A 23688-nucleotide genomic window follows, 5' to 3' on the forward strand; every position below is an offset into this window, starting at 1 on the left:
CATTCCTTGCCTGTCACTTACTTTGCAATAAATCCTCTCTGCGACTGCTATTGCAAGACCATTGTAACGCATGCACCATGTGATGGGTTAAGCTCTATGTAGTTGTAATAATAGAACGAGATGCATTCAGGTTGCCAGCAGTCGGGATCCTGGGGGTCAGGATACTGACACCGGAATCCCAACTGCTTACAATGCCGCCAGCCAGAATCCCGGCTAACAAGGGCTATTCCCACAACACCCATAGAATGGTAAAAGAACCTGTGGCGAGTGCATCAAGCCACCGAGCCCGCAGTGTGGTGAGCACAACGAGCCCGCAAGGGGACTCTATGTGCTCACCATGCTGCTGGCATACTGGTGGCCAGGATGCTATTATTGGTATACTGACGGAACTGCATCCCGGCCACCGGTACATCATACTGAACCTGAGAGAACCTAAAGATGTGAAATAAATGTGGAATTAGGTAGCTAGCAAAATAAAAAAATAGATGCGGAAAAACTTATAAATATGTTTATGTCTAAGTTCTAAATTACCTTTCTAGAACTATAAGAAGCAACAGCAGATTATACAGAGAGCATTTTATTTTTTGTCTTATCTAAGTCGGATCAAATCCAAATATCAGAGCTTCTGGGTCATTAGCAGTTGTACTGGGTCTGCCCCTCATATGTATCTTAATGCATACAACCTTTACGTGAGACCGGAGCTATGTAGTTACTTGTAACTTAAATGCTACTGAAAAGAGCGTTGTGCAGAAATGCCATTATAAATGTCACTACTTCTGCATTTCTTATAACTGTAATCCATGCATAGTAAAATGTAAAAATAATGTACGTTGTTGAAAAGGCAACTTCTACAGTAAGTTTAGACTCCACTCGGTGCCTTAACAAACTTTCTAGGGCCAAAATATAGATAGGCTTGGGCTCACAAGACATGGGAGTTCTGGAGGGGGTTTCCAAATGTTTGATTTTAGAGAAATTGACTCCAGCCCATAAAGTATGCATAATTGGCATATACTGTATGAAGCTATAGTCTGCCCCAAATAAATGTAATACTTGTTACGCAACACAGTTAATCATAAACAAAGGGTCCGATGAGAGATGAGATGAACTTTCACTAGTATACCTGTTGTAAATTGTGCAAATGAGTGCTGTAAACACACACACAGAGAATGAGAACAAATTGAGCATTTGCACAAGTGGAGAGGCACCAAGAAGAGCTAAGCAGCAGTCTGATGTATCCTGGGTACAGTAAAGACATGTTCACGAGTATGTCGCTCAGGCAGACCTACCGACACATTAATATACACCTGTTAGGAGGTGTATATGTTGCACTGATACAGGGCAGGTACACATATATTATTTTGTAAACCAGCCTGCATCATCCCCAAAGTGTCTATTTACATTCTCTAGATCTTATTTTCATATGTTATATATGTATACGGTACAGAGTGGTTTTATGCCACTTTGGAGGGTAGTATTGTTTATTATTAGGTCGACAGTTAAAAGGTCAACAGTGTCTAGATTCACCCCAAAAGGTCAACATGCTCAAGGTCAGTTTTTAACTTTTAGCACATGAACCCCCAATTAGTGTACAATTTCGCTCGCCATGCTTTGGGCAAGGTGTTTTGCTCTAGCACAGGTTACCATTCCCAATCATTGTCCATTTGGATGGTAAAGCATGACAAAGTTATAATTAATTTTTTTTTAAAAAACTCATGTTAACCATATGACGTTGTCATGTCGACCTTTTGACCATGTCGACCTAATGCATGTCCACCAACAGTGGTCAACCTATTGACTGTTGACATATTTACTGTTGACCTAAAGACAGGATACCCTTTGGCCGGGATTCAATTAACTGAAGAAATTTATTGTGGGACCACCAGGGCTATCCAATTATCCTAGAATGCAGCCCGCCGGCAGGTTTTAGATTTTTTTTCAGGACCTCAACAGGCTTCAATCCCATATTATTAGTCTGTTTTCACGACTGTGGCAGTGAAAACACATAGGTCTGTGAACTTATCACAGAGTCTATGTGTTTACCCCGAAAAAAAGATTATTTAATGGGCACAAAAAATGGTATCAAATTGATAAACGCAAATAATTTTTTTTAAAAAGCTCTGCATTTTTTGCACCGGTTAAATTGTCGAGGCTAGTTGAATTCCCCCCTATAGTCTGACATTTTATTCCTCAACTCCACTCTTACAGGATATTGAGGCCCTTTTACTGTACTGTGTCTAACAACAATTGAACCTTAAATCCAGGAAACAATTAGCAATCCTGGCACTAAACCAGAGTGTCCAGTTACTGCTTCATTGTTCAGTCTAGCCACAAATATAGTTCGATAAATCAGATGAGATCTTCCATTCTGCTCTTGTCTTGAGAGGCTGGATGACAGTGGCCCGGTCATGATATAACCATCCACAAGCAGACCAATAACAATCAAATTCCAGACATTGTGTGTCATAGCTGATAATGATTTAATACATTTTGACAGAATCAAAATCTGGCATTGTGAGAATTATATGCACACATACTGCAACATTAGCAAGTGCCCACCATTAGCTAAAAAAATTTAGGGTACTGTTTGCAGACAGATGGAGTCACATGCTGTTTGCAACTTGACAACAATTGTTATTCCAATGTATTAATCATTTACATTCTATTATCTGACAACCATACAAAACTGTTTAGATCTAACACAGATCAATCATTGAATCTACCACTAAAACCACCGAGACTTTCGTATTCAGTTAGTAAACAATGATACAATTTGCAACAATACATATTTCAATGTACTGATCTCCTTTCAAAGGGCATTCTCACTGTTTTCTCAACTGATTCATAAAAAGAAAAAATATTTAGAAATGAAATGTCAATTCAGTCAGAAAATGAGAATGCGAACAACATAAATCAATACACTACAGATTGCCTCTATGTTAATGATCATATAAGTAACCAGTCACAAATTAACATTACCATGTAAAGTATTAAATATAATTCAACTAATATTCCATAATGTCCTTATGTTCATATTGAGGAAAATTGAAATTATATTTTTACCTATACCTAAATATATAGTAGTATGATCAGATGTGACATCGTGTTCATGAGGTAAGGATATCTACAGCTCAACAACCCTTACTATAAAGAATCCTTTCCAAGGCTGATGAGAATCATTTTGCATCTATTCACTATTAATATCTCTCAAGGGTCAATCCAATTAGGTGCGAGTTGCAAATATTGAGGTGTGAGTTGCCATCTTCACAGCAAATTTGCATTGTGAATCAATTTTGCAATCCAATTAGAAACTCACACTGAACACGCATTTGTCCATTCGCACCTCACTTAGGGTGAGAGATGGTAGGGGAAATCCTTATTTTAGTGTTAAAATGTCAGGATACCATGAAGAACCCCTTGGACACCCCCATAATGACTAATTACGCATTTGGAAGTTTTCAGTTAGCTTAATTGAGCCAACTTCATGTCATTTTTGGGAGTAAAAAAAAAATGGCCTCAAATTACCCCAAAATCAACTTTAACGTTAGATTATGCACCCCAAGTTGAATGAACTCATTTATGTAGGCCAAAAATAATTGCTTTGAATCTGTTTTTTACTTTTTTTTACTTTAAAATGGCCACAAATTCCCCAACAAGCACTTTCTATCTTAACTTTTTTGCATTTTTCATTTAATTATTTTTAATGAAATGCAATTTGTAAGCTTTTTACATTCTTTTGCTTTCTTTAAAAAAAAAGCACAAATAAGCTATTTGACACTTATTATTATTATTATTATTATTATTATTATCCTTTTGCCCACTAACATCCTTGTATTTGATTATGCTAATGAAATGATCACTTTTCTGGGGACCAGGAAGGTCAGCTCACTTTTTTATGCACTTACCCCACATCGCATATTGTAGAAAATTTTCACACACTAACCCCCCCCAACACACACACCCACCTACTTTGAGTACTGTGACTAGGCATTCTTAATTGGATTGGAGAATTCTCGGATGCACACATTCCTGAGAAGTCTGTGAGTTTCAGAAAATGAACTTGCATCTAGTACCTAACTGGATTGACCCCCTCTGTATAGATAATAATAATAACAATAATAATAATAATATTAGTAGTAATAGTAGTAGTATTAGTATTATAGAGATCTTTGTATTAAGATGTAATTATATCATCTCTATGTGTTCTGCTGTGACCTCTTTTTTCAAACTTTCTGCTTTTAAACTGTTTAGTACAGTAATAAAGGTCTTCACCAAAAGATGTTAGATTACTGACAATTTGCAGTATAAAGATCATCTGGTATTTGGCATCTAATAGGTATGCAATCATTAAAACTATGCTCTAAAACTCAGACTGCAAATTCTTTTCAAACCAAGTAGATTCCAGCTCTAGGGATCCTCCAGGGAAAATGATAACTGTGCAATCTTGTACTTTACACAGTAGCTTTCATGTTCTAGGGAGAAAAAGAGATAAGAAAGTGTTGCCTCTACATTTCAGTTGCTGCTTTCTTCTCACCCCCTTTCTATAAAGCTTCAGTATTATCTCCAATAGATGTATTTTACTGAACCATTATGTACAGACTTGATTTCCATTATATAAAGATCAAAAACATAAAACATGTTTGATATATACTGCATGTAATATAGCACGCATAATAGAAGATTTCCCAAAATATCGTCCTCTATTTCAATATTTTATTTATGTAAGTAATAAAATTACTTTATGTGTTTAGTCTAGAATGTTTTTCTTTTTTAAATATAAAGTTTGTTTAAACAAATAAGCTTCTAGGATAATATTTTATCAACTGTAAAAATAGGATTTTAATACCTACCGGTAAATCCTTTTCTCGTAGTCCATAAGAGATATTGGGGACAGATTAGTATGATGGGGTATAGACGGGTCCAAAGGAGCCAGTGCACTTTAAATTTCTTCAACTGGGTGTGATGGCTCCTCCCCTTTATGCCCCCTCCCACAGGCAGTATAGGTAAACAGTGCCCGAAGGAGAAATGACATACTTGAAAGAAGGAACATAACAACAATAAGTGTGGTGAGATTTACACACCAGCACACCATAACATAACCGAGCGCCCAATATCCCTTATGGACTACGAGAAAAGGATTAACAGGTAGGTATTAAAATCCTATTTTCTCTAGCATCCATAAGGGATATTGGGGACAGATTAGTACCATGGGGATATCCCAAAGCTTGCAGAACGGGTGGGAACATGTGGAGACATCTGCAGCACCACCTGCCCAAACTGGGTATCCTCTTTTAAAAGGGGATCAAACTTTTAGAACTTCACAAGGGTGTTCTTCCCCAACCAGGTAGCAGCTCTGCATAGTTGCAAGGCCGAGACTCCCGGGGTAGCCGCCCAGGAGGAGCTCACCGAACTAGTAGAGTGGGCCTTTAGAGACTTAGGAACCGGCTAGGCTGCCGACACATAGGCCTGTTGGATAGTAAGCTGAATCCAACGAGCAATGGACTGCTTTGAAGCAGGGCAACCCTTTTTCTGCGCATCATACAGCACGAACAAGGAATCCGCCTTTCTGATCCGAGCCGTCCTCTTGACATAGATCTTCAAGGCTCGCACTGCATCCAATGCCTCCAGAGGGGCTGAAGAGCCAGAACTGGATGGAATCACAAGAGGTTGATTCAAGTGAAATGCGGAGACCACCTTCGGCAGGAACTGCTGCCTAGTCCTGAGCTCCAATCTGTCCTTGTAAAAGACTAAGTATGGATTTTTACGCTATAAGGCCCCCCAATTCTGAAACACATCTAGCAGAAGCCGGGGCCAGTAACATCACCATCTTCCACGTGAGGTATTTGTTTTCTACCATCATCAGAGGTTCAAACCAGGAGGACTGTAGAAAGCGTAACACCGCATCCAATTCCCAAGGCGCTGTAGGTGGCACAAACGGAGGTTGTATGTGAAGCACCCCTTGCAAGAAGGTCTGAACTTCAGGCAGGATAGCCAACTTCTTCTGGAAGTAGATGGAAAGAGCTGAAATCTGGACCTTAATGGATCCAAGATGTAAGCCTTTATCCACTCCAGACTGTAGGAAATGAAGTAAACTTCCCAAGTGGAATTCTGCAGATGGATATGTGCATTCCTCGCACCAAGAGACATATCTTCTCCAGATATGATGATAGTGTTTTGACGTCACAGGTTTTCTGGCTTGCACCATAATGGCAAAGACCTTTTTGGAATGCCATTTGTGAGCTAGGATGTTCCGCTCAACTTCCATGCCGTCAAATGAAGCTGCCATAAGTCGGGTAGATGAACGGTCCTTGCTGAAGAAGATCCCTTCTTTGCGGCAAAGGCGAAGGATCTTCTATGGACATGTCCAGAAGAGCTGTGTACCACGCTCTCTGGGGCCAATTCAGTGCAATAAAGATTTCTTGTACTCCGTGATGTCTGATCCACTTGAGCACCCTTGGGATCAATGGAATCGGAGGAAATAGGTAGACCAGCTGGTAAGGCCAAGGCGATGTCAGCACATCCACTGTGCTCACCTGAGGGTCTCTGGTTCGTGAGCGGTAGCAGCGAAGCTTCTTGTTGAGGTCGAGACGCCATCATGTCAGTCTGTGGGCATCCCCACCTGTCGACGATCTGTTGAAACATCGAAGGGTGTAATCCCCACTCTCCCGGGTGGAGATCGTGGCGAGTGAAAGTCTGCTTCCCAGTTGTCCACTCCCAGAATGAAAACTGCGGTTGTATTTCTTTCCGCCCAGAGAGTTATTTTGAACACTTTTCGCATGCAGGCCTTGCTTTTTGTCCCTCCTTGTCGATTGATGTATGCCACTGCCGTGGCGTTGTCCGTCTGAACCTGGATCGCCTGATCCCGGAGTAGAGGGGAGGCCTGAATCATAGCATTGTAGATAGCCCAAAGTTCCAGTATGTTGATCGGAAGTAGGGCCTCTTGGGCAGACCACCTGCCCTGGAACTACACCCCCTGGGTGACAGCTCCCAAACCTCTCAGAATCGCATCCATCCTGAGGAGTATCCAATCCTGAATCCCAAAGCGTCGAACCTCCAGTAGGTTGGAAGACTGTAGCCACCACAGGAGTGAAATCCTGGCCTGCGGTGACAGCCAAATCGTCCGGTTCATCTGAAGATGGGAACTGAACCACTTGTTCAGTATATCCAATTGGAAGGGTCTGGCATGGAACCTTCCAAACTGTATCGCCTAGTATGAGGCCACCATCTTTCCCAACAATTTTATGCAAAGATGAATGGAAACATGAGAAGGTCGGAGAACCATGCAAACCATTTCTTGAAGAGTTCTCACTTTGTCCTCTGAGAGGAACACTCTCTGAGCTACAGTAAACAGTATCATGCCCAGAAACAGGAGCCGTTGAGACGGCTCCAGATGGGAATTCTGTAAATTGAGAATCCACCCGTGGTGAGACAGAAGTTGGATAATGCAATTGATATAGAGCAGTAGAAGCTCCCTGGTACTGGCTTTTATCAGGGGATCATCCAGGTAAGGGACAACATTGACCCCCTGGACTCTGAGTTGAAACATCATTTCCACCATCACCTTCGTGAACACCCTCGGAGCTGTAGACAGGTCGAAGGCTAACACCTGAAACTGGTAGTGATCGCTCAGTAGGGCGAACCGCAGATAGGCCTGATGAGGAGGCCAAATTGGGATATGGATGTAAGCATCCTTGATATCCAGTCACTCTAGGAATTCTTGATGTTCCATGCCTGCGATCACTGCTCTAAAGATTCCATCTTGAATTTGAAAACCTACAGGTAAGGATTCAAGGACTTTAGATTCAAAATGGGTCTCACAGACCTGTCTGGTTTTGGCACTACGAACAGACTGGAGTAATAACCTTGTCCTTGCTGTAGCAGGGGTACTGGAACAATAACCTGACACTGGACCAACTTGACGATGGCCAGTAGTAGCGTAACATGCATATTTTCCAAAGCTGGTAAGCTTGATTTGAAAAATCGTTGGGGAGGAGCACTGTCGAACTCCAGCTTGTAACCCTGAGAGATAAACTCCCTTACCCAGGTATCTTGGCAGGAACCATCCCAGATGTGGCTGTAGTGACGTAACCGAGCTCCAACACAAGATCCCCTCGGGGTGGGTGGGTGGGCAGCGTCATGCCAAAGTCTTTGTGGAAGCTGAACTGGTGCTCTGTTCTTGAGAACCGGCAATGGCTGGTTTCTTATGCTTACTTCTGGAGCCCCTAGCTGCGTTGGAGGTACCCCTGGCTCTAGATTGAAATCTGGAGGACCGTAAGGACTGAGTAGACATCCTGGGTAGGCACGCCTAGCAGACGGAGTCCCTGAAGGGAGAAATGTGGATTTCCCAGCAGTAGCTTTGGAGATCCATGCGTCCAACTCAGCTCCGAAGAGCCATTCCCCTGTGAAGGGAAGAGATTCCACATTATGTTTGGAGTCAGTGTCTGCAATCCACTGATGCAACCATATGGCTCTGCATGCAGACATAGCTATAGCAGTGGTCCTAGTATTAATATTGCCAATTTCTTTAAGGGAGTCACAGAGGACTCTTGCCGTGTCCTGAATGTGTTTTAGGAAAGTTACAGTAGTAATTAAGGTCATATCACCCGAAATAACCTCCTGAATTTGAATAGCCCACGTATGAACTACATGTGTCATCCAGCAACCAGCAATGACTGGTCTTTGAGATACACCTGCAGCAGTGTAGATAGATTTCAGAATGGTCTGAATTTTCCTATCCCCCGGGTCCTTTACCATAAAGGAGCCCGGAGCTGGGAGCACTACCTTCTTAGAGAGGCGAGAGACTGAGACGTCTACTGCTGGAGATTCTTCCCAGAATTTCCTGCCTTCAGGGGCAAAGGGGAAGGTATGCAAAAACCTATTAAACACCTGATACTTTTTATCTGGATTTTTCCAGGCTAATTTAAATAGATCATCCAATTCCTTGGAATCAGGAAATGTAACTGTCAGTTTGTCTTGTGGGAGGAAAAATGACTGCTGATTAGTAGCGTCCTCAAGGGGGAGCTGTAACACATCCTGTATAGCCAATATGAGGGGTTCAATTCCCTGTGTAGAGGTGGAATCCCCACTAATGGGATCTACATCATCCCCATCATCCTGTATGTCATCATCAGTAACTGATAGGATTGCAGGTAAAGCACATTTTTGTACACCTGTAGTAGACATGGGGGGATGGGGACTACCTTGGCAGCTAGGTTAGCTACTGCTTGTTGCAGTTCTTGTGTTTTATTGGCATTGGCAGTGAGTTGAGATGACATATTAGACATCGTAGTTTTGATAGCCCCCAGCCAGGAAGGCTCTGAACTCTCCCCCACATTGTTATCAGCATTTTGTGATGACTGACTACACTGCTCACATGATATGGAGCCAGATGAAATAGGGGAGACTCTGGCATTACATACACTGCATAACTTCTGTTTCACCATTATGAAATACAGATAAAATACACATACAACACAGACTAATTACAATACAAGCCTGCCATAATGCATGTGAGAGGAGACACAGAAGAGAGGACCCCAGCGCACCCAATGCTATACAACCCCAGTGAGGCTGTCAGCATGTTATGTATTTATATATATAGAACAGTGATACTGTCTGTAAACTGTGCACCAATAGCTGCTCTAACCCCTACACCCAGTACCAGTGATCCTGTGAACGTGTGGAGGAGCTGTATGAGGCTGCTGCTGCTTATGCAGAGGAAGGCGCCAAAATGCTGCTGAGCCCGCTCTGATGTAACTCCACCCCCCGTAATGGCGCCGGAACTACTAATAATGTTTATACTGCCCATGTTTCCCACAACATTTGTAGACTCACATAAATGTTTGGTACAATAGCGCCAGCAAGTCTCACGCAGGGGCTCCACCGGGTCCCCCCCCCAGGAGGGACCCGTGTACCTCACTTATGCCTCTGCTGCACAATGTACTGGGGGATCCCTCTAGCGGGGCCCCCGGTTTGTACTCACCACCGACGATCACCTTCAGGCTTTGTTAGGGGTGTGCGGCTGCTGTGGCAGCTAAGGCGCAGTGCCCTGCTGAACAAACAGCCCCTCAGGACAGTGGTCCTGCTGTGGGGAAGCAGCTCTTCACCTCACGAGGCCAGTGATCATCCCCCCCTAACTCCCACGGCGCAGGTACGCTGTTGCCCAAACAGCATACCTAAAGAAATAAAAGTTTAACAGAAATTGAAGAAAAAACTCTGGAGCTTGCTGAGTGTGCATCCTCTCCTGAGGGCACTTTTTTCTAAACTACCTGTGGGAGGGGGCAAGAGTGGAGGAGCCAGCACACCCGGTTTAAGAAATTTAAAGTGCACTGGCTCCTTTGGACCCGTCTATACCCCATCGTACTAATCTGTCCCCAATATTCCTTATGGATGCTAGAGAAAGTTTCATATTACTTTTAGCATTTGGGGGGAAATCCTGATATTGGGTCCAAATTTGCATAAAGACAACTATTGGATACAAGGGGTGTACGGGCATTTTATGTGCATGCAGAGAAAATACTTTGATACATTTTATTGGGCTATACAAATGCTGGGCCCCTTTGTCTCTACTCTTTCATTTTTTCTAATCCATAGATACCAACGAATGAAGAGGATAAGTGAAGGTCCCAGCCAATGGTGCATGCACAGAATGATTGTGAGGACTTCAGCAAAGTAAGCAGGAGGGAGGTGGTGGTAGGGATGGCCATCGACTATTCAAAATCAGAATACTTTTGCCATCAATGGGGGTTTCCAGATGGTTTCCCTCCATTGATGGCAAGGCATAACTACATTTTTTTCCAAGGAGGTGCCGGGACACGGAGCATAGCTCCGCCCTGACACCTGCGAAGCCCCACACCCATGTTCTGATTAACCTACGGAACAACCAGTGGAAGAATAGGGATGACCATCAGTTGTGGAAATACACATCCATTGCATAGTTTGCAGCTATCGATGGTTACTTGACATATCGCCATCAATGGCAACCGCACCGAGGGATGGACTGGCCCACAGGGGAACAGGGGAAACCACCGGTGGGCCCCATTGCCTGTGGGCCCTCCTCCTCCTCTAGAGATCAGGTTCCAGACTCTATCCTAGTGCACTTGAATTATACATATGTTACATTATACTTAACAAGAATATGGATTATTATATATTTACCAAGGGGAACAGAACATGTACTCTGTAATGGTTAGCCAAACCTCTGTGGTGGCTGGCCATGCCCAAGAGGAGCCTGGCCACACCTTTTAGCATGGGCCCCTACAACAGCATATCCCCGGTGGGCCCTTCATGCCCCAGTCCGACACTGACCACACCGATGGCCATACCTAGGTGGCGGAGAGCGGGAGGGAAGAGGCAGAGAGTGGGGCCAGGAGATGGAGCTACAGCATTGCATTGTAGGTAATGATCTTAATGCCAGCTACCCACTGGGACATTGCCACTTATTGGTGCAGCTGGATGCCAGGATTACTTGCGGAGTGTGAATCTTCACAGCGAGTGGGAAGACTCAGATACTGCTCGTTGTTAAATACAAAGCCCATACAGTTTGCATACATCTGTGCATAGTAGCATATATATGTGCAATGTGGGCGCATCTATGGGCGAATTGTGCTCAACTCAGAAACAGACCCCAATCTGTCAGCAGATACAGTGCAAGAAGCCAGAAATATATGACATACAGATACACAAAGTCTTTGGTATTATAAGAACCATACCTAGCCACACCTATTTTAACTTAGGAAATACAGCTTCATGGTTGTTCCCACGTGATTGATTGAATGAATTAACAAACACGTGGAAATGAAATTCTGAAAACCTTAGGCCAGGCACTCATTAGGACAATATTGGCATGATTTTCCGTATCGGAAGGACAAATCGTGAATATCGCCTAATGTGTATGCCCAATTACATGCTCCCATGGGTAACATGTGACATCTTCTGGTCAGCCAAGCAGCACGGTCAACCAGAAGATTGCACATGTGACCCGGTGCAGTGTAATGAAAGATGGAAAGAGATGTTGTTCCGTGGTTCATTACATTGGGTAATGTGTACTGGCAATCTGCTATGGTCCTAGGTAAAGGTAAATTGCCACAACCACAGTAGCAGGTCACGCATATGTGTACTTGACCTTAGACCTGAAACTATGTAAGGCATTCATTAATTCATTGTCACTGCATAGGTGACCGGTCCTATTATGAATTGGACAGGTTACTTAGAGCATTTGCGAGAACTTCCTTCTTTTACCCAGGATAACAAGAGTTTAGAAGCACACTTAGTATGTTGAGCAGTAATGCACCCCACACCCTCCATCTCCACTCCTACAGTGAAGAACGCTAATGTAGGAACAGCAGTGGCGTGATTAACATGCTCGGTGGGTTGTTAAGCTTGATAACTTTGTTGATTAGCATACTAAATAGCCTGACTAGTATACAAATTGCCAGAGCTACAGAGCTTCTATCCAGTGAATGGGCGTGGGTTTTTCAGATTTATTTATTGTTATAATATAATATAATAGCTGAAGGTTAACTGCTTTACTGCTGTGCTTACCAAACAGGATGCATCACTGAGGCCTTCAGCCTTGTCCTTATGTTCATGAAACCCTCAGGTGATTTCAAAAATGTATGGAGGGGTGATAGGTCAGAATGTTATACAGTATACACACAGACATAGAATTCCTATTTTGCAGCAAAGTTATATGAGTGCAACTACTCAAATTCGGCAAATGACATCTTACTGTATACCGCATTTACGTTTCAGTTTCACACTTATTTGCAAATGACAGTACTCTAACAGTTTATCTTAATAATTAACTACAATGACATAGACCATTAGAGTAATTACATTTAAATAGCAATAAAATAGTTGTTACATTATAAAGTGCAGTAAAAGTTCAAGATAAAGCGTTTATAAACAGAATGCTGGCTGAGAGATTACAGTAAGGATACTTAAAGATCATCCTTTGCTATACTTTAATTAGCAGACTGGATAAAACCACTTAACCGTGCTAGAAAATCTTTCCTCAGAAATTATTATGAAAAGGAAACAAAATTCAGAGAAATCCCTCATTTGTACAACTCAATTGTTCGTGTTAACTCGGCATTCACTGTATTAATACTGTAGATCAGTATCATAAGCTGAATTTCATCACTCTCTAAAATTATTCTATGTAGCCACCATCAGAGTCAAATTCCATGAGATTGTACAAGCCAAGAAATACCAATAACATCACCTTCCATAACTTATTGTTGATCCAAACATGCCACAAAGCATGTTACACTCCTTACAATGGATACACATAAAGAGACGTTCGCAACAACGAACACACAGATGTTTTATACAGACACATATATATATATATATATATATATATATATATATATAGTGGCAGAGAGACTCAGGTGCCACAGTTTGAGCATTTAAAACGTGGCTCGGATCCTTGGAGAAGCCATAGTTTCAGGCTTACAACCTGGGTATAGTCCAGAATCCAAGGAGCACATTATGCCTCAGCTGTTCCAGGAAGTAACTGCCCTATTTAGAGAGATTACTCTTTGTTTCTGGAGTACTGATGCTGGATAGCTGGCCAGGGCCATGTACACTTAGTTAGGGTTAGGGTCTGAGGGTCTGAGTGTCTGTTCCTACGCATTTGACTGGCTGTAACATCTGAAAACTGTTCATTCTGTGTGACTGTCACAAATAAACATCAAACTCACCTTTTCAGTGTGGCTGGTTCCTGTGTTTACGACTGAAGAGTTCCACTATATATATATTTATTTATATATATATATATATATATATATATATATATATATGGACCAAAAAAACAATTCCTGAGTGCGCTGTATTGATTGTATAGATTTGACGGAAATTCTTCCCAATGGGTATATCTTATACTGTGCAGGATTTTCTGGGTTCCTAAAATGGATAATCCCTCACCAGAAAGTCACCCAAACAAATGGCCCAAGGCCAATTAGAATAAAATATTTAATAACAAAATATTCATAAAAAATAGTTTACATAAGATCTTTCAAAAATGTTATACATAGACAATTTCTTAATAATTCCATCAGTGAAAAGAGTGTCCGGTAAGTGATGTAGATATGTATACTCCCTCACCTCCAAAAGGTGTGCGTTCAACAAAGGGAGTATTTCCACAGACCGGATCACTGACTAATGGCTGACAAACCCAACGCGTTTCGTCTGTTAGACTTCATCAGGGATAACTTGTTTGGGGACATAGAGAAACTATTTATAATTCATAAAAAATATTTAAAATGTGATTTTAATAGGAAGTAAATAATTATTATATACCTACCAAAATAATTTTTTTTAGTAGGGATAAATCTTATATCAGTAATTCTGTATAATTGGTGTTCTGAGCCACCTGGGTAGAAAAACAAAATCTATTGAAGAGTTGTGTCCTCTATATAATTAGAAAAAACATGAAAGTAAAAATAAAATGCCTTTTATATAAATAGGCTCTTCATGTAAAAAGTAGTTCTTAAGAATTACTTCTTATTCAGACCCTATTTAGAGCCTCTATATCTTTAATGGTGAATCCACCTAAAAGTGGAATGGGGATAGTCAGTATGACATAAATTGGACTGAGAGAAAGCAACCACACAGACAGATAGTAGCCACACATTTAAGATACATATATATATATATATATATATATTTTAGGATTTTTTATCACAATCAAGTATTATGGGGGTAATTCCAAGTTGATCGCAGCAGGATTTTTTATAGCAATTGGGCAAAACCATGTGCACTGCAGGGGAGGCAGATATAACATGTGCAGAGAGAGTTAGATTTGGATGTGGTGTGTTCAATCTGCAATCTAATTTGCAGTGTAAAAATAAAAGAGCCCGTATTTACCCTGCACAGAAATAAAATAACCCACCCAAATCTAACTCTTTCTGCACATGTTATATCTGCCCCCCCTGCAGTGCACATGGTTTTGCCCAATTGCTATCAAAAATCCTGCTGCGATCAACTTGGAATTACCCCCTATGTATTAAATAATATTAAGATATCAATTTGAGTAGGGGGAATGGAGATATAAGATTCTCTGTCCATTTTTTAATTTTTGTTGTCATGTATAATATAGATTGAAAAGTTTTTTGGTGTAATAGATCTGGAATTGATTCAGTTGCAATGATTACAAGTGTAGAGTCATTACATTAGGGGTCTATCAAGTTATGTGAAATTGCAGCCTCATAATACAAATGTTAATGTTTCTTCGGTGGAACGCAGGCAATTCCGGTATGCGTTCCACCTGATACACATATCCCTTGGGAACCTCCCCTTTCTAGAAATAGTCATTGGTAGCTTGGAGACACCTCCTGGTGACGTAGCGCAGCCAGCGGACAAATCTGCGGGGCAGTCCGAGCTCTGGAGGCGGTGCCGTGAGCTAGGGTCACTGACGCGAGCGACGTCGGAGACGTGAAGCCCGGCGCGCCAACAGAGTCCGTGATGCCAGCGCGGCCTTCGCTGGTGGGCACAGTCAGGAGGGGAGACGTCAGCGCAATCCTCGCCGGTGGGCGCGGTCAGGAGGGGCTTCAATATGACAATAACATTCCCCACATTTAGTGAAAGTACGTGTGTAGTATACACACGTGATGCGTTCCAGGTGGAAAGCATACCGGAACAAGCAGTTCTCACATACCTGCAATCAATCCTTGTGTGTTTTAAGTGTAAATCAAGGATTTTAGTTAAAATTTCTTCGGTTTGGCCATTCAGGATTATTTGTATAAATCAAGTGGGTCATGCAGCCGTATTACAAATAGTTTAAAGATATTTATAACTCCTAGAGGTAATATACAATTTATTAATTAAAGGAAGTGATGTAATCACACTGTGAGCTTAAATAGCAGCCAGAGTGAGAAACATTTCACTCTGATACTTCCATACACATGGTTTCAGTTTGAGAAATTCTCTGGGTAAGTCCATTACTCATTTTTGCTATGTTTGTGTTTAAAGGCTGCAATTATATTGGAGGATTGTATATATATACATATAATGATGGTCAAATTGTTTTTTTTTACTTTAAGATATAACTGTGGGTCCTCTTTGGGAGTTCCAGTACCTTATTACAACTGTTGATCTTTGTCTCTGGATATATTTTTTGGTATGTACCTTTTGTATCTTTGGTATTTTATGTAAACTGCAGTGGCTGATACACTCTATGCCAATTAGATTGTGATCCTCCTTTTTTTAGACACTTCTGTACACATTCATAAAAATTCCAAATTCAGCGTATTGAACTATTCCATTTGTTCAGGTATGTGTCTTCATTCTTACTATACAATTCTACACTCATATATATATGTGTGTATTTGTGTGTGTGTATATATATATATATATATATATATATATATATATGTATATGCGCACATTTGCTTTCTCTCAGTCCAATTTATGTCATACTGACTATCCCCATTCCACTTTCAGGTGGATTCACCATTAAAGATATAGAGGCTCTAAATAGGGTCTGAATAAGAAGTCATTCTTAAGAACTACTTTTTACATGAAGAGCCTATTTATATAAAAGGTATTTTATTTTTACTTTCATGTTTTTTCTAATTATATAGAGGACACAACTCTTCAATAGATTTTGTTTCTCTACCCAGGTGGCTCAGAACACCAGTTATACAGAATTACTGATATAAGATTTATCCCTACTAAAAAAAATTCTTTTGGTAGGTATATAATAATTATTTACTTCCTATTAAAATCAAATTTTAAATATTTTTTATGAATTATAAATAGTTTCTCTATGTCCCCAAACAAGCTACCCCTGATGAAGTCTAACAGACGAAACGCATTGGGTTTGTCAGCCATTAGTCAGTGATCCGGTCTGTGGAAATACTCCCTTTGTTGAACTCACACCTTTTGAAGGTGAGGGAGTATACATATCTACATCACTTACCGGACACTCTTTTCACTGATGGAATTATTAAGAAATTGTCTATGTATAACATTTTGAAAGATCTTATGTAAACGATTTTTTATGAATATTTTGTTATTAAATATTTTATTCTAATTGGCCTTGGGCCATTTGTTTGGGTGACTTTCTGGTGAGGGATTATCCATTTTAGGAACCCAGAAAATCCTGCACAGTATAAGATATACCCATTGGGAAGGACTTCCGTCAAATCTATACAATCAATACAGCGCACTCAGGAATTGTTTTTTCTGGTCCATGTTAATTTGAGATTTGGCAACGGTGATCTCACCTGTAGTGCTGCTTTTCTTTTGAGCGCAAGATAAAGATATTTGTGTTGTATATATATATATATATATATATATATAACCAAATGCCACTGACATCTTCAGTTATGCAGAGGGATGTAATGCCGCCCGAGTCCAGCGGCTGTGCGGACTCGGGCGGCATTACATTACATTTTTTTTAAAGGGGCAATCACTTACAAGGCAAAACCATTATTAGAGAGTTGTATTTTTCCAGACTGAAACTACTGAGGAAACTCAGAGAACTTAAAGCTACTGTTTAGTCAATGTAAAATCAGATGCCTTACAGATGGCATCAGTTTGGTAGGGTGTCTCTGTTTCTTCTTCCAAGTATGGTCCCTATACTGTATATTGGACATCTCCCAAGTACCTCTGTATATGGACCTCCAGTAGCACACACAGGGGGGTTTCTGAGTACCCAGAACCCCCTCCACCCCCCCGCGCCAAATCATTGCTGCCTGTGCCACAGTGATCAGACCGAAACCACAAGGATCAAATGCGGAGCATCCATGTAAAGCAAGTGCAAAACGCAGCTGCAGCTTACATTACAGAAGCCACTGTACGCCGGAAGTGCCCAGCGCCACCGTCCCGTCCTCCCCCTAAGTTGCGCACCACAGCAGGCAGCCAGGAGACTGCGGTAGCGCCTAGATTACCCACAACTGCCGAGAGACAGGTTGATGAATTTGCCCGGCCGCGCGAGTGTGCAGTGAGTGTGGCCGGGTTGCTTCTGTGTGTGAATCCTGATGACAGAGTGAGCATGGTTACCGGTGAATACTCCGCCCCCTCCTCCTGTATGCACCACGGATCTGTAGGAATTTAAAGGACTATCCGGCTGGCTCAGGTAGTACTATGCCATAATACCATCGTATGCTGCCTCTCTTCCTGTAGCATTATTATTTAATCATTCTCTTTTTGGTTACTGCCCATGTCATGCTCTTTTTGCACTTTTCTCTTCTGTACCAGCCTTCTGCCTTTTTCCTCTACTCTGCGCCAGCCACTCTTCCCTTCCTTTCTAAGTATCAGCCTCTCTGCCCATCTTTCAGTGCCAGCCTTTCTACCATCCTGTCTGTGCCTACCTCTCTTCCCTTCTGCTGTGACAGACTTTCGGACCTTCCTCTGTCTGTGCCAACCTTTCTGCCCATCCTGTCTTCCCTTCCACTGTGCCAGTATTTCTGACCTTCCTCTATCTGCACCACTGTTTCCACCCATCCTTTGTCTACCCCTTCCTCTCTGAGCTACGCTCTATGCCCATTATGTCTGCACCAGTCTCTCTTTCCTTCCTCTGTCTGTGCCAGCCTATCTCCCCTTCTTCTACACCAGCCTCTCTGCAAATCCTTTGTCTGTACCAGCTTTTCTACTCATCCACTGTTTGCGCCATCCTCTCTTCCATTCCCATCTTCTCTGCACCAGCGTTTCTGCTTGTTATATCTCTGTACCAGCCTTTCTTCCATTCCTTGGTGCCAGCCTCTATGCTCATCCTCGATCTGCACCAGCCTCTCATTCCTTCTGTTTGCCATCCACTCTGCCCTCCAACTACTCTTCCTGTGTCAGTATCTTCCCCTTTCCTCCCTTTGTGCCTTTTTCTCTCCATCTGTCTCCTGATTGTGTACAGTATGTCTGTTCCTTTCTTTCCCCCTCTTTGTGCATTTGTTATTTTACAGTCTATGTACAGCTATCTATCCATCTTGCCATTGTGTTTGTGCACAGCATCCCTACATTGTGTCTCTTTTTATATCTGTCCTCTCTCTCTCTCTCTCTCTATATATATATATATATATATATATATATTCTTTAAAAAAATGCTTGGAAACCACCCTTTAAAAATCCTGCGTTTACCCCCTGACCTCCCTGGGAACGGAGAGATCTGAGACAGTGGCTAATAATGAAAGCTGTATGTTCATTTCATACACATGCTGTAATGTAATGGTATATGTTCATGATAACTTTCAGAGGAATACATAAGATATGCAGGCAGCCGGGATGGCAGCAGCCATATGATCGACACTGGCATCCCAATGCAGAGAATCCCGATGTATGTTTACCTTACCTCCTAACCCTAACCATCCCTTCCCATTGCCCAATCCTAACCCAACCCCCCTGCAGCCTAACCATAACCCTCCCCGGTGGTGCCTAAACCTTGACACAGCCTAACCCTAGCTCTCTCCGGGAGTGCCTAACTATCCTCCCTGCAGCCTAACCCTCCTTTCCCCACAGCCTAACCCTAACCCTCACCCTGGGGCCTACCCTTAACCTCCCCCCACCCCCATGGCTTAAAACTGAGGGCTCTGGGTAGAAATCGATCAGGATTTTGGTGTTCCGGATCCCGGCGGCACCATTTCGATCCATGGCCCTCATTCCGAGTTGTTCGCTCGCTAGCCGCTTTTCACAGCAGTGCACACGCTAAGCTGCCGCCCTCTGGGAGTGAATCTTAGCTTAGCAGAATTGCGAATGAAGTATTCGCAATATTGCGAAAAGACTTTCCTTTGCAGTTTCTGAGTAGCTCGAGACTTACTCTTCCAGTGCGATCAGTTCAGTGCTTGTCGTTCCTGGTTTGACGTCACAAACACACCCAGCGTTCGCCCAGACACTCCCCCGTTTCTCCAGCCACTCCCGCGTTTTTCCCAGAAACGGCAGCGTTTTTTCACACACACCCATAAAAAGGTCAGTTTACGCCCAGAAACACCCACTTCCTGTCAATTACACTCCGGTCACCAGAACGAAGAAAAAAACTCATAATGCCATGAGTAAAATACCAAACTTCTTAGCAAATTTACTTGACGCAGCCGCAGTGCGAACATTGCGCATGCGCAGTTAGCGGAAAATCGCACCGATGCAAAGAAAAATAACGAGCGAACAACTCGGAATGAGGGCCCATGTTGGGTTGCATCTGGATTCTAATGGCTGGGACCCTGAATGCCGGGATCCTGAATGATTCCCCTTTCAGAATGTAGACAACAGTATGTCAACATTCAGAATATAAACATGAACAGAACATCAACATACTGTAGTTATAATGTCAACAGCTGATTTTAGAGTTAGGTTTAGGGTTAGAATTAAGGTTAGGCTGCATTGAGAGTTAGTCAATAAGTGTATGGAAAACCATATGTCGACATGCAGACTGCAGGCATTCACAATGTTGACACTCTGACATTGTTGATATACTTGCAGTGTCGATATTCTCGCAGTGTCAACATTCTGAATTATACCACACTGGCTGTGTAATGGTAACTCATCCATTGCACTGAAAACAAATCGGATTAAGATCCTATGTTAGACAGTCACTGTTTGTTTTTCTCCTGTACACTGCCTTCTTCATTAAACCAATGTAAATATATCAGTAATTCCTACAGCCACTTTCTCTGTAGCCAGATAAATAGACACAGGGTCGGACTGGCCCACAGGGGTACCAGGGAATCCACCGGTAGGCCCCACTGCCTAAGTGCCCACTCCTTCCTTTAGGGATCAGGTTCCAGACTGTGCACTTGTATTATACATGGTATGATACGTTGCATTACACTGCACTAGACTATTGTGTATTTCAAGCATCTGTGGAGGTTGGCTACACCCCCTTTGTAGGCTGGTTACACCCCTAAGTATGAGCCCCTATCACTGCATCCCCCCTGGTGGGCCCTTCATGCCCCAGTCCGACACTGGATAGACATGTCCGTACGTGTGGTGTTTGTGCGGCTCTGTGAGGTGCTGATGCATTAGACAGCATTTCTGAAGTTTTCAGTGGGGAAAGTATTTAAGACAGTTCAAGGTTAGTGTTACACAAGTACATGGAAGTCAAAAAATGGAATGCACAATTCACAAGAGTCAAGAAGTATGTGTTTAACATTAATCTCACATTGGTATTGCAGTTATGGCACAGTTTTAATATGGTTTAGTGCTTTTTCTATGATGCATAAAACTATATGCAGCGCTCTGTACAGAGGGAAATTGTCAGCATTTTTCCCTGCCCAATTGGACTTGTAATCTAACTTGGTTAAGGTCACAAGGAGATGACAATGAGATTTGAACTGGAGTGACTGCACTTCTTAGGGGTAGTCAGTGTCATTAACCAATGAGAGCCTGCTCTCTAGGTCTTTAATATACTGTAGGTAACTTTTCCTAACTTATTCCTGGAGATAATGAGCAGCTAGTATTAGTTCATTAAAATGTTGTTCTTTGTGTGTAAAATAGTTAAGATCTACTGTTTACCTGATGACTATAGACAAGTTACATAGCTGTAAAACATCAGCAATATAGAAGGAATAATTCTCTGCATCTGTTGCCACTTTGCATGATGTATAAAATCAGGACTAGTCACTATTTACTAGAGATTTACACATTTGTTATTCCATATCATTTGTGTATACCGATGTGTCTTCAAACACTGTGGTTTCATTCGTGTCAAACAGAGCAGGAGGAGGCATCTTTTTGCCTAAAATGTGTCTTAGTCACAAAAGAAATGTGACTAGGACACACAAGGAGACTGTGCTGATTAATTTGACACTTGTATATTGAGTGTGACTGAGTCTGTATACAGAGCAGAACTGAACTTGGCTTGGAAAAAAGTTGCAGCTGCTACATTGTAGCACTTCGTATACAGATTCAGAGACTCAGATGTACACAGATATACACGTGTCATATATCAAATTAATCAGCACAGTCTCCTGGTACTTCCTAGTCACATTGCATTGCAACTAAGAAGCATTTTTTGGAAAATAGATGCCCGATGCGACAAGATATTAACACGCCCTGGAGTTCCAGGACTGTTTAGCGTGACTGCAGCAATGATTTATGAGGACACATCTATATGAGAAACCAAATGATTAACATAAGAAAAGATGTGGTGTAAAACTCTAGGATGGAGCTGGCATGGCTGCTGATCACCGTCTTAGTAGTCTTTGTTGTGTTTGTGTAGTTTGGGCCTTAGTCAGTATGTGTTGCAACTGAGATGTGATCGCATACTCCCGAATATCGGCCCAGTGCACATGCGCAGGAACCGTACTGCACGTGTGCGAGCAGGGAAAGACAATCGCATCCTAGCAATGCGAATGCCTCTGCCTGATTGATATGCAGAGGCATTCATGGGGCAGTTGGGGGTAGCGGGCGTGGCCGGGCCATTTTCAGGGCAGCTGCATGATGTCACACGTGGGCGCTGCAAAGCAAAACATGCCCGCGCTGTTCCTGTGTTTGCAACCAGGCAGCGCAAGCAGGGAGCTACCCTTGATTTGCGGGGACAGCGTTGCGGTCGCTATTGAATTGCGATCACATCACTGACGGCCATTCGCATGCTGGGCGGCCCCCAGCATGCGATCACAAGCAGTTGCAGTTTTGCTAATTTACCAAAAATGCATAGGCTCCTTTGGGTGGTATCTGACTGCAATGCATGTTGGTTGTGATTGAGCATCAAAGATTGGCTGATTATTGGTCATTATACTTTTCCTTAATTCAATATTTATTTTCTCATTTAATAAATGGATAGCTGTTTTCTGCAAAACTCTACATCTCAATGTCATTATTTATTGATAGAGTATAATTGTTATATGATTTGCCTCATGACACACCTCATCCAATAGGTTTAGTTTGTTCTGTGCTTTGATGTGTTTGGCTCTATGACATTTTTTGCCACTATATATTCTGCATTTTAAAAAAAATCAATGGACCAAATGTCAAATTATTAATAGCCCCAAAACCATAAGGAAGGAGCAGTGATGCACAATTTAAATGGCAAGCTTAATGATGGCATAAATAATAATAATCCGTAAAACTATCAAATATAGCATTGAGCTTGTACCGCTACGCCTCTAAACATGAGCTCCAGAACAAGTGGCGTCTCTGCCCTACCTTCAAATTGGACCTGCTCATTACTGCATTGAAGATAAAGAAATTTTGAAAGACTTCTTCTTAAATGTAACATATCTATGATTTGCAGTAATCATGGAGAAGAGGATAGACAGAGCACTTTACATTAAGCTAACCTACTCTTGGTGACTGACAAGTGTGCTATGTTCCCGCTCTGAGCTGTCTATTCTTTCCCAGCAATATATGCACACTCTCAAGTTAACAGCCTTCCTGTTCAAGACAAAGACTAGCTGAATACAGAGTCATTTCTGTTCAACTTTGTGAATATCCTGAAGCAGTGATATCCCGGGGAGTTTATTTCTACCAGAAAATCAGTTTGAACCTATAAAAGTGTATTACTGAGAAATGTTTAGGGAAATGACATTCTGGAGGTATAAAAAAAAGTAAAATATGTAATGTTTTTTGTGATGATAGCTCAGTACTTTGTGCTATTATTACTACCAAACCCTGACCGTCATAGCTTCACAAATAATCGGTAATGTAGGAATTAATATTAACATTATTACTGCAGCCATTACTCAATTGAATGGACTCATCAGGAATACAGATGGGTCCACGGTTATCTTGGCTAGTTTGCTGCGCCTAGGCACAACATGG

The 23688-nt window shown here is 41.9% G+C and overlaps 1 protein-coding gene and 1 long non-coding RNA gene across 3 annotated transcripts in view; one reads left to right on the forward strand and one right to left on the reverse strand.

Moving 5' to 3' along the window:
* The window catches only part of LRP1B (LDL receptor related protein 1B), a 1835733-nt gene that overhangs the window by 1586384 nt on the left and 225661 nt on the right, over nt 1–23688 (reverse strand). The window lies entirely within an intron of this gene.
* LOC134944838 (uncharacterized) lies at nt 16043–16929 on the forward strand. 2 transcript variants are annotated; one of them, XR_010181967.1, is made up of 3 exons: nt 16043–16120; nt 16623–16691; nt 16784–16929. It is a non-coding gene; the product is annotated as an uncharacterized LOC134944838 (long non-coding RNA). The 2 variants fall into 2 exon arrangements; XR_010181968.1 differs by lacking the exon at nt 16043–16120 and adding an exon at nt 16448–16543.

The sequence above is a fragment of the Pseudophryne corroboree genome, chromosome 7 (assembly GCF_028390025.1).
Source record: "Pseudophryne corroboree isolate aPseCor3 chromosome 7, aPseCor3.hap2, whole genome shotgun sequence".
NCBI lineage: Eukaryota > Metazoa > Chordata > Amphibia > Anura > Myobatrachidae > Pseudophryne > Pseudophryne corroboree.